Source organism: Aplysia californica, unplaced genomic scaffold (assembly GCF_000002075.1).
Source record: "Aplysia californica isolate F4 #8 unplaced genomic scaffold, AplCal3.0 scaffold00169, whole genome shotgun sequence".
Taxonomy (NCBI): Eukaryota; Metazoa; Mollusca; class Gastropoda; order Aplysiida; family Aplysiidae; genus Aplysia; species Aplysia californica.
The window spans coordinates 1,043,291-1,053,958 of NW_004797439.1; the positions used below are offsets into that span (position 1 = coordinate 1,043,291).

The 10,668-nt window shown below is 41.3% G+C and overlaps 2 long non-coding RNA genes across 2 annotated transcripts; both read right to left on the reverse strand.

The window, feature by feature from the left end:
* Positions 1-1,601: 1,601 nt before the first annotated feature.
* Positions 1,602-2,610, reverse strand: LOC106011727. The gene is made up of 3 exons (XR_004858526.1): positions 2,539-2,610; positions 2,220-2,292; positions 1,602-1,698 (listed from the first exon to the last, which is right to left on the reverse strand). It is a non-coding gene; the product is annotated as an uncharacterized LOC106011727 (long non-coding RNA).
* A 2,300-nt stretch (positions 2,611-4,910) lies between these two features.
* On the reverse strand, positions 4,911-6,135 carry LOC118477656. The gene is made up of 3 exons (XR_004858527.1): positions 5,970-6,135; positions 5,239-5,310; positions 4,911-4,983 (listed from the first exon to the last, which is right to left on the reverse strand). It is a non-coding gene; the product is annotated as an uncharacterized LOC118477656 (long non-coding RNA).
* Positions 6,136-10,668: the final 4,533 nt, after the last annotated feature.

Here is a 10,668-nt window from a genome sequence, read left to right on the forward strand (position 1 = left end):
GTGTCAAGACTCAGTGGAATCCGGCGCTCGTCAATTTTTGGTCATATGGAATTGTCGGAATCATTTTAAAGGTTTTTCATTTGCCTTGCTTTCTATGAAATAATATCAATTTATCTTGAGTAGAAGTCGAGATATTTGCGATTGAAGGAGGTGGTGTCGCCTGGTTTCAGAAGTAACAGTAGCGAGAAAATGGCCACAAAAGTTTTAGACTCTTGGGAAATAGCAAATTTATATTTTTTGTGCCTCTAATCAACGTTTTCCAATAAAATCCGCACGTAAAAGTGTTTTTGAAAGGACATACAAAGGTGATAACCCCAAAAACAAAAAAAATCCAATCTGGCCGAAAAATGCAGATTTCTCGGATTTCATTATTTTGACGAGCACCTGATCTAATCACAATGCCTCACATATTACAAATACTTCCTGCCGATGGTCCGGCAGGGGTATCCCTAGTATTTCATGACAGCCTGATTTCACCACAGTACCTCATATATATATATACATATATATATATATATATATATATATATATACATTAAAGATCTCGATTTTGTTTTGGCTAGACTGTTAAAAATCAAGGATCAGTATTTTTCAAAATAATTGTCGGGAATACCTAAAATATTTAATGCATACTTTGAGTGAGCAATATTGCAGGAAATTAAAAAGAAAATACCTCCTGATGTCCTCGGGTGGGAAGTCTTTCTTCCTGTCTTGACGATCACTTGGGCAGCATACTTGAATGGAAGTAACCCAAGGCAGAGAATGTCATAAGTGACCGGAGGGGGCAGCCAAAACCGAGGTGGAGATGCTGATAGAGGCGACCGCGAGAGGGGTGACGGGGCGTCTTCACAGAAGGTTCAGTGCGGCGTGGGGTTTAATCCTGATGGGCCCTCTGCGCTCGAGTAAACGGAGTCACACAGAGAAAGCAGTTTAGCACCACCAGACCACTCCCAGCACGTGCATGGATTGAAAGCCACCACAGAAGCCCCAAACTGGATTTAGGCGACTGAGCGCCACACTGCCATCCCTGTCATCGACTCAATGAGCACCCTGGAAAAGGTGAAGAAACCCATGCAGTATGCAGACTGGCTAGAATTGATGCAAAGGAGCAGATTCACAAAGGCTGCCTGGATCACCAGCCCTGGTCAATAAGGAGTTGGAGGCAACGAACGTGCTGATAAGCTTGCCGGCCAGCTTATCAGCACGTTCATTATAGCCTCAAACTCCTACATGACCAGGGCTGGGGATCCATGCGGCCTTTGTGAGTCTGCTGCTTTGCATCACCTCTGTCCAGTCTGCACACAGGATGGGTCTCTTTACCCCCTCGAGAGTGCTCATCGAGTCGGTGACAGGAAAGGCAGTGTGACGCTCTGTCCCCTAAATCCAGTTTGGGGCTTCTGTGGTGGCTTTCAATCCATGCACGTGCTGGGCGTGGTCTGGTGGCGCTAAACTGCTTTCTCTGAGTGACTCCGTTTACTTGGGCGCAGAGAGCCCATCAGGATTAAACCCCACGCCGCACTGACCCATCTGTGAAGACGCTTCGTCGCCCTTCTCACGTTCTCCTCTACCCGCGTCTCTACCTCAGTGTTGGTTACCCCTCTAGACAATAACGACATCACTTGCCGAGTGCTGCCTCCAGTGGAGTATACCACCCAAGTGTGTCGGTGACGCTGACCCATTCGCTGGCCTTGAGGACATCTTCCTTGCCGATCATCCACATCATGGAGAGAGGATTAAATGTAACAATTACACTTACAATTTAGTACAAGAGCTGCATTGGTTTATGAGAAAGGTGAATTTAAAAGTCATAGATCTAGCGAACACATTTTTGAGATAGGCCTTAATGCCAAAAATCAGAATTATAATTAAAAGTGAGAGCCACAGGTGCAAATATTTGTAGTTTTCTAGTCACAATGCAGGAAAAAAAGTTATAAAAATTGACTCAATATTGAGCAGGAGATCAAGAACACACATTGCAAAGAGAAATACCTTTTGAGGCAGATCATCTCTCATGACTCATTATGAAATTGTTTACTGTTGCTTTAAAAAGTCAATAGGACATTTAGAAAAATCAGTAAGTAAATATGTTTAATCATTTTCTTTCTCCTAAATGCAAAAATTATACTTTTACATTGTAGTCAGACACACACAGGTATTTTCTAAAACTTATTGAAAAAATAAACAAACTATGTTTCAAGATACACTTCAAAGACAAATACCTCATGCCGATGGTCCGGCCATAGTATCCATGGGATCCTCCTCTGGGTCATCCTCCGCTGCAGCGGAGGGGTCCTGTTGATGAAGACACGTTTCAATTTCATCTGCACAGTTTAATCATTTTTTTCAGAAAGTTAAAAGAGTCGTTATAAAATTGTTTAATGTTGGTCTAAAGTTAGTAAATACCTTTTATCTTTTTCCCTTCTCGGCTTAAGTCAAAAAGAAAACTTTCACATTGAACTCAGGCCCATCGAAAGGTATTTTTCTAAATTTACTGACAAAAACAAAAGAAGTTCCAAGACATATTTCACAGATAAATACCTCCTGCCGATGGTCCGGCCGTGGTGTCCATGGGTCCTACTCCAACTCATCCTCCGTTCCAGCGTAGGGGTCCTGGTGATGAAGCCATGCTTCAATTAGGAAAATCCTCTTTCATCTGTACAGTGTTTTTCGTTAAAGAAAATAAAGATTCCTTATAAAATTGTTTACTGTTGGTTTACAAAGTCATTAGGACATTTAGAAAAATCTGTAAATATGTTTTATCAATTTCCTTCTCCTGAATGCAAAAATTAAATTTTTACATTCAATTCAGATAACACAAGTATTTTCCCAAACTTATTGACATAATTAACTAATTATGTTTAAAGACACACTTCACAGACAAATACCTCCTGCCAATGGTCCGGCCGTGGTATCCATGGGATCCTCCAAAGTCATCCTCAGCTCCAGCGTAGGGGTCCTGGTGATGAAGACATGTGACAATTAGGAATATCCTCTTTCATCTATACAGGTTGGTTCTTTTTTGTTTCAGAAAATGAAGAGTCCTAATAAAACTTTACTGTTGGTTTCAAAAGTCATTAGGACATTTAGAAAAATCTGTAAATACGTTTAATCGTTTTCCTTCTAAATGCAAAAATTAAACTTTTACATTGAAGTCAGACACACACATGTATTTTCCAAAAATAATTGAAATAAATAAATTATGTTTCAAGACACACTTCACAGACATATACCTCCTGCCGATGGTCCGGCCGTGGTATCCATGGGATTCTGCTCCAGGTCATCCTCTGCTTCAGCGGAGTGGTCCTGGTGATAAAGACATGTGTCAGTTAGGAATATCCTTTTTCATATGCAAAGTTTAATTATGTTTCAGAAAATAAAGAGTCATTATAAAATTGTTTAAAGTTGGTCTAAAGTTAGTAAATACCTTTTATTTTTTTCCCTTCTCATCTGAAGTCCAAAAAAAACTTTCACATTGAACACAGGCCCATCGATAGGTATTTTTCTAAATTTACTGACATAACAAAAGTTCCAAGACATATTTCACAGATAAATACCTCCTGTCGATAGTCCGGCCGTGGTATCCATGGGTCCTCCTTCAGGTCATTGGGGTCCTGGTGATGAAGACGTGTCAATTAGGAATATCCTCTTTCATCTGTACAGTTTGTTGGTTATTTTTTTTTTCAGAAAGTAAAGAGTCCTAATAAAACTTTACCGTTGGTTTAAAAAGTCAGAACATTTAGAAAAATCTGTAAGTAAATATGTTTAATCATTTTTCTTATAAATGCAAAAATGTAACTTTTACATTGAAGTCAGACACATGCAGGTATTTTCTAAAGTTACTGACATTAGAAACAAGAAAAGTTCCAAGACATATTTCACAGACAAATACCTCCTGCCGATGGTCCGGCCGTGGTATCCATGGGATCCTCCAAAGTCATCCTCAGCTCCAGCGGAGGGGTCCTGTTGATGAAGACAAGTGTCAATTAGGAATCTCCTTTTTTATTTGCACAGTTTAATTGTTTCAGAAAGTTAAAAGAGTCATTATAAAATTGTTTAATGTTGGTCTAAAGTTAGTAAATACCTTTTATCTTTTTCCATTTTCACCTAAACTCCAAAAGAAAACTTTCACATTGAACTCAGGCCCATTGATAGGTATTTTTCTAAATTTACAGACAAACAAAAAAAGTTCAAAGATATATTTCACAGATAAATACCTCCTGCCGATGGTCTGGACGTAGTATCCATGAGTCTTCCTCCAGCATCTTCCACTCCAGCGTAGGGGTCCTGGAGATGAAGACGTGTCAATTAGGAATATCCTCTTTCATCTGTACAGTTTGTTGGTGGGGGGGGTTTTTCAGAAAATAAAGAGTTCTTATAAAACTTTACTGTTGGTTTATAATTAGAACATTTAGAAAAATCTGAATACTTTTAATCATTTTCCTTCTAAATGCAAAAATTTAACTTATACACTGAAGTCAGACACACGCAGGTATTTTCTTAAACTTACTGAAATAATAAACAAATTATGTTTACAGACACACATTCACACACAAATACCTCCTGCCGATGGTCCGGCCGTGGTATCCATGGGTCCTCCTCCGGGTCATCCTCCTCTTCAGCGGGGGGGTCCTGGTGATGAAGACGTGTCAATCAGGAATATCCTCATTTACATGTACAGTTGGGTTTTTTTGGAAAATAAAAAGAGTCGCTATAAAATTCTTTACAATTAGTTTAAAAGAACAGAAGGATATTTATAAAAATCTGTCAGTAAATACAATTGATCATTTTCTTTTTTCACCTAAACTCAAAAAGAAAACTTTCACATTGAACTCAGGCCCATCGATAGATATTTTTCTAAATTTACTGACATAAAAAAAAAAAAGTTCGAAGACATATTTCACAGATAAATACCTCCTGCCAATGGTCCGACCGTGGTATCCATGCGTCCTCCTCCAGGTCATCCTACGCTTCAGCGGAGGGGTCCTGGTGATGAAGGCATGTGTTAATTAGGAATATCCTTTTTCATCTGCACAATTTATTTGTTTCAGAAAGTTAAAAGAGTGATTATAAAATTGTTTAATGTTGGTCTAAAGTTAGTAAATACCTTTTATCGTTTTCCGTTTTCACCTATACTCAAAAAGAAAACTTTCACATTGAACACAGGCCCATCGATAGGTATTTTTCTAAATTTACTGACATAAACAAAAAAGTTTGAAGATATATTTCACAGATAAATACCTCCTGCCGATGGTCCAGCCGTGGTATCCATGAGTCTTACTCCTGGTCATCCTCCACTTCAGCAGAGGGGTCCTGGTGATGAACGCATGTGTCAATTAGGAATATCCTCTTTCACGTGTACAGTTGTTTTTTTTGGAAAATAAAAAGAGTCGCTATAAAATTGTTTACTGTTGGTTTAAAAGGACAGAAGGATTTATAAAAATCTGTCAGTAGTTCTAAATATATTTAATCATTTTCCGTTTTCACCTAAACTCAAAAGAAAACTTACATTGAACCCAGATCCATTGATAGGTATTTTTGTAATTCTATTCAACTAATGAACAAATGGTTTTCCAAGATATATGTATCACGACTCAGTGTAATCCGGCGCTCGTCAATGGGTGCCAGAAAATGGAGAATATTCTTGAGAGCAGGAAAGGAGGTGAAAGGAGACCAATTTAGAGAAAAGAAAATCCCCCTCCCCTCCCCACCCCCATGTCGCCATCCGAATTTGAACCCGGGACCCATTGAATGAGAGGTAAATCGTAACACCCCCCGAAATATGAATGACCTTTCAGCATGCCTGCGCAATGAAACGATGAGGAGGAACGGAGAGAGCCGAAGAGTGAGGACTCAATAATAAATTGGAACACGGTTCAAAAGCCAAAAGAATTATTTCACAACATAATATTTGCATCAGAACAATACAGTCGGGGGGGGGGGTTCTCGACAGAGAAAAAACATAGGCCTACCTGAACAGTTGGCGCAGATAATAATTTGGAACCTGGAATCTGGAAGCCTCGTTTCGTTGAGTCAGTCAACAGTCACACGGGACGGGAAGGCAGTGTCCAACGTTGTATCACTGAATCACACACAGGCCAACTTGACTTCTAGACAGCCTCCGTCCAAACTGTGCAGAGGCTGGCTTCGAACTGATCAGTTTCTGCTCAAAGCAAGAGAGAGAGAGAGAGAGCAGACTGAGCTGTATTCGTCAGGTAGCAGCTGTCTGCTGATTGGCGGTTGGATCTCCGAATTTTACTCACCCCCCCCCCCCCCCCCAAACCTCCCTTGTCCTTGAAGAAAACACTGAACTGTGAAAAGAGTTTACAGCTTGTTCACTTTGGTCTGACTGTGTTTAAAAAAAATTCTAGCTCATTTATTAATTTACCTATGCCAACGAAACTTTGAATGGCACTTCTGCAGGTCAGTTACCAAACAAAAATACATGTGATTTTTTTTAAAATCTTGATCCAGTCATTGAAACCCAGCCCCTATATTTCAGCGTAAGCTTGCAGACCCCCCCCCCCCCCCCCGGGCTGTCTTGACGTCTCCACGTGCCGCAAATATTCGAGTGGTCCGGTATTCTTCAATATCTTCCATCTCGCCCCGTCGTGTTTCTTTTTCGTACGTTAAAGTCTGGTGTTGTGGAAAATTTATCAACTTTCTAATGTTTTTGGTGTATGCAAAGCGGTTGTTACATTAGGCTCTGGCCACACTGCAACTAACTCTGTGAGCACAGAGTAAAAACGACTCGACAACCCAGGGGTCGAAAGGCGACGAGTGTAAGAGAACACAGCTCAGGAATGAACGAAATAAAATGAATTATTAAATGAAATGTGTACATGGAACGAACGAGAATGAAAGAAAATCATTTACGTGTAGGCGAGTGGGAGATGGGGGGGGGGGAAGGGGTACGAAAGAAAAAGCGGACGGGGATGAGCCGCAAGTGTATTTGTCGAATGACTCTGTGTGAGAAAGAGGGGGACACTAATGAGCCCCAGAGTGGATTATGACTCTTGTGGTGTTATGTTTTTGTTGTAAAACCCCCCAAAAAATGAAAAAAGGCTCAAATGAAGCCCAATGGGAAAAAGAAGAAAAAACAAAACAAAAAAAACCACTGCAACAAACTGCAGGCAGAGCGGGCACAGCAGAGCAGAGCAGTGAAAATTAATACAAAGACAAAGTGAAATTAAGAGGTGACTGATGGTGCGACTTGAGGCGGGTCAAGCGCAAAGAAGGTGGTTTATTTATTGCCTCTGGCTTAGCTTGAAATTTGCTCACGTCTGCACGCACGTTGTTGTTAAGTCTTGTCAACAAAAGAAATACGGTAGATAAAAACCAAAGAGAAAGAGGGAGAGAGGAAGAGAAAGAGAGAGAGAGAGATCGAGAGAGAGAGAGAGATCGAGAGAGAGAGAGAGAGAGATCGAGAGAGAGAGAGAGAGAGAGAGAGAGAGAGAGAGGGGGGGGGAGACAGAGAGGGAGACAGAGAGAGAGAGGGGGGGAGAGGGAAAGAAAGAGGGAGGGAGAGAGAGAGAGAGAGAGAGAGAGAGAGAGAGAGAGAGAGAGAGAGAGAGAGAAAGAGAGAAAGAGGGGGAGGGAGGGAGAGGGGGAGAGAGAGAGATCATTAATTATGTAACGCCTTGTGTGGAATAAGAGTTCTGTCAAGTCTCTACAATTACAATAGTTTGCTTTGCTTTTCATCTTCCTTTTTTAAGCTACATGATCCAGGGAGCGAGGTCTCCGAATATGGGAAACAGCTCGAGGAAAAAAAATAGCACATAACGAATTTATTGAGTTATTACACCTGGACTTTATCAATAATAATTTCCCAACAAACATGATAAGGAACAGTTGCATAATATGATTTAGTAGCTTTGTTTTGATAGCAGCAGCAGCAGCAGCAGCAGCAGCAGCAGCAGCAGCAGCAGTAGTAGTAGCAGCAGTAGTAGTAGTAGTAGTAGTAGTAGTAGTAGTAGTAGTAGTAGTAGTAGTAGTAGTAGTAGTAGTAGTAGTAGTTAATAATAGTCAAGTGTGGCTGGCGTGTGCTAACTCTGGACAGGTGTGGTTGGTGGTTTTTTCCTTCTTTCTGTACAAATATTTACCATCCTTATCTCTCCTCTCCTCCTTACAAAAAAACCATTTATTGTTGGCAAGCCTATGTTATGCTCCAGTGATACCTCTTCTTTTTCTTCTTTTTTTTTTTTTTTTTTTTTTTGTTGGTAAGTGTTTTTACGGTGCTCACAATTATTGAATAATAAGGTCATATGAGCGCGCGGAACACATTATTTTCAGTGGGTAGGATATTTTGAATTTTACCCAAGTGGCGGCAGAAGGCTATACTCCTATCGACTTTGGACCACCAAGGGATCTTTAACGTTCGCAACTTGCTGACGGGACGTCCGATATATTTCACCCATGTCCGAGAAGGCTAGATCTAGGTATTGATCTTTCCTACCATAAGATCAGGGGTGTGGCTGAAAGACATTAGTAAGAATTAGGAGCCCAGGAGTAGCAGTAGAAAGACTGCAGAAAGAGTTAGGAGCCCAGAGGAGGGGGGCAAAGGAGGCAAGGGGTGGGGGGGGGGGACAGAAAGTGGAAGCGAAAGCAGATGACAGAACATTGCCAGAGAGCAGGAAAGGGGATGAAAGGAGACAATTTTGGAGAGAAAAAAAAAATCCGTCGCTATCCGGAATCGGACCCTGGACTTATTGAATGAGAGGCGAACACAGTAACCTCTAGAGTAAAGGCGCTATTTGCGCCCATTTCTCATTAATTGAATTTGCTCTAACAGCCAAACGAATAGAAATAACTATTTAAAAAATTGGCCTGCAAACTTGCACATCCTCTGGTTAATAGATATATAATGGTCTAGAGCATTCTCGACCATATTGCCGAGAAGGATGATCATTCTAAAACATCATGTGAAGGGACCAGTTTGCGATCAGGGCACCTTCATGCGGTCATCGCGGACATACATTTATTATGCGGCCAAGGAATTGTGATGCGATCACATAGGGATATGTAGGCGGCCAGGACCTCCCAACATGACTTTGTAGTGTACTGTGGGGCGGTTGTTTTTTAAGAAAACGCGCGGGCAGGGTGGCCTCGTCGTTGACCTCCCCCCCCCCCCCCCCCCCCCCCCCCTCGGCGTCTCCTTGTGAGATCAAGTGATCATCCGTCTTCGAAATGACCACGCATCTGTGTACAGTAGAGTGTTACAAAATTATAAACAACAGGAGTCACTGAAGCGTAGTGGTAAGACACACGCTTCGTATGTTGAAGATCCCGGGTTCGAGTCTCGTTGGGCCCACATCAATTTCCCGAGTTTGTGGCCGGAGCGGCCGTCTCTAACTCTAATAATTATGACCTTCATGTGTCGAAAGAGACGATTAATCTACCATCTCAGTACTCGGTAAAGTAAGCAACAAACAAAGAAGTCATGGGAGAAACAGGTGAGATTAGTGAGAACGAAACAAAAAGCTTAACGATGATCAGCTCTAGCTGCATATTGACGACAATGAACAACTTTGACAGACACCTTCACAAACGACCCGAGCGTATCTTTTAAAAAAATCAATAATTCTCCCCTCACACCAGAGTCCAAAACTCCGCAACGCTCAGGCTTTGAATGAACTTTGGTGACCCCTGCAAACGTACTCACCGATGACATGGGATGCGAACGCGCGCAGGTTCACTGACCGGTCACGTTGGCGAGCCCGACAAGCTGAAATATATTATGACGTTTGATTTTATTTTCTTTTTTTCTTTTTTATAAGTGACTGCGGTCACAAATATTGATTTATCTTAAGGGCGACACAGCGTTTATAATTCACAACCTGCACGTCTCAAATGTTTCGTTATCAGACCGGGGGAAAAACCGAACGAATTTATATTAACTCAATCGCGACTGGTAAAAATGAACTTACTGACCCTATCGGATTTGGTTTTAATTATTAATTATTTCCCTGGGTCATTCCCGGGGCAATTTACAGATTCCCGGGTCTCGGCGATTTTTTATTTTCAAATTCCCGGGGCCTGGTGGTCACCCTGTCAAGAAGTAGGGGGCCTACAATAAGTGACAGGCCAGTTTCTTCAAACTGTACCGAATCTGATGGAACCAGTCTTGATTGATAGATCGCATTGAAGTCAAGAACAATAAACCAAGCTTTCTGAATGCATTTATGTAAGCTAAATTGCTGTTAAATGGGCACTGTTAGCAACTGACCACAACAATGCCCCTCCAATGGAGTGGACCTTTTGCAGACGTCGCCGATCGCAAGAAGTCCCTTTTAAAAAAATAAGGGAATAACTATATATGAGGCCACCCTACCTCCCTGGGTCCCCTTTGTTATTTTCTTTATGTTAAGACATTTGCACATGATATTTATTCCTTACTGCAACACATGAACCTATAATCGAATAAAAATAGGATAAGAAAGCTTTGTAATGACCATTTAGTGACCAGTCAAGTTTTCACACATATGGATACTTCGATCGACCAAATTCTTCAAACCACTGCCGCTCTAAAACTTTGCTGCCTATCGAGACCATCTTTATTGTGAACATGTGATTCGTGCCACTGCACCACTGGAGCTTGGTTTCCGTTTGGAAAATGAAACAAGACTTGAGTTATTGACTTTATAAGGAAAGTGGCCGCTTATAATATATATA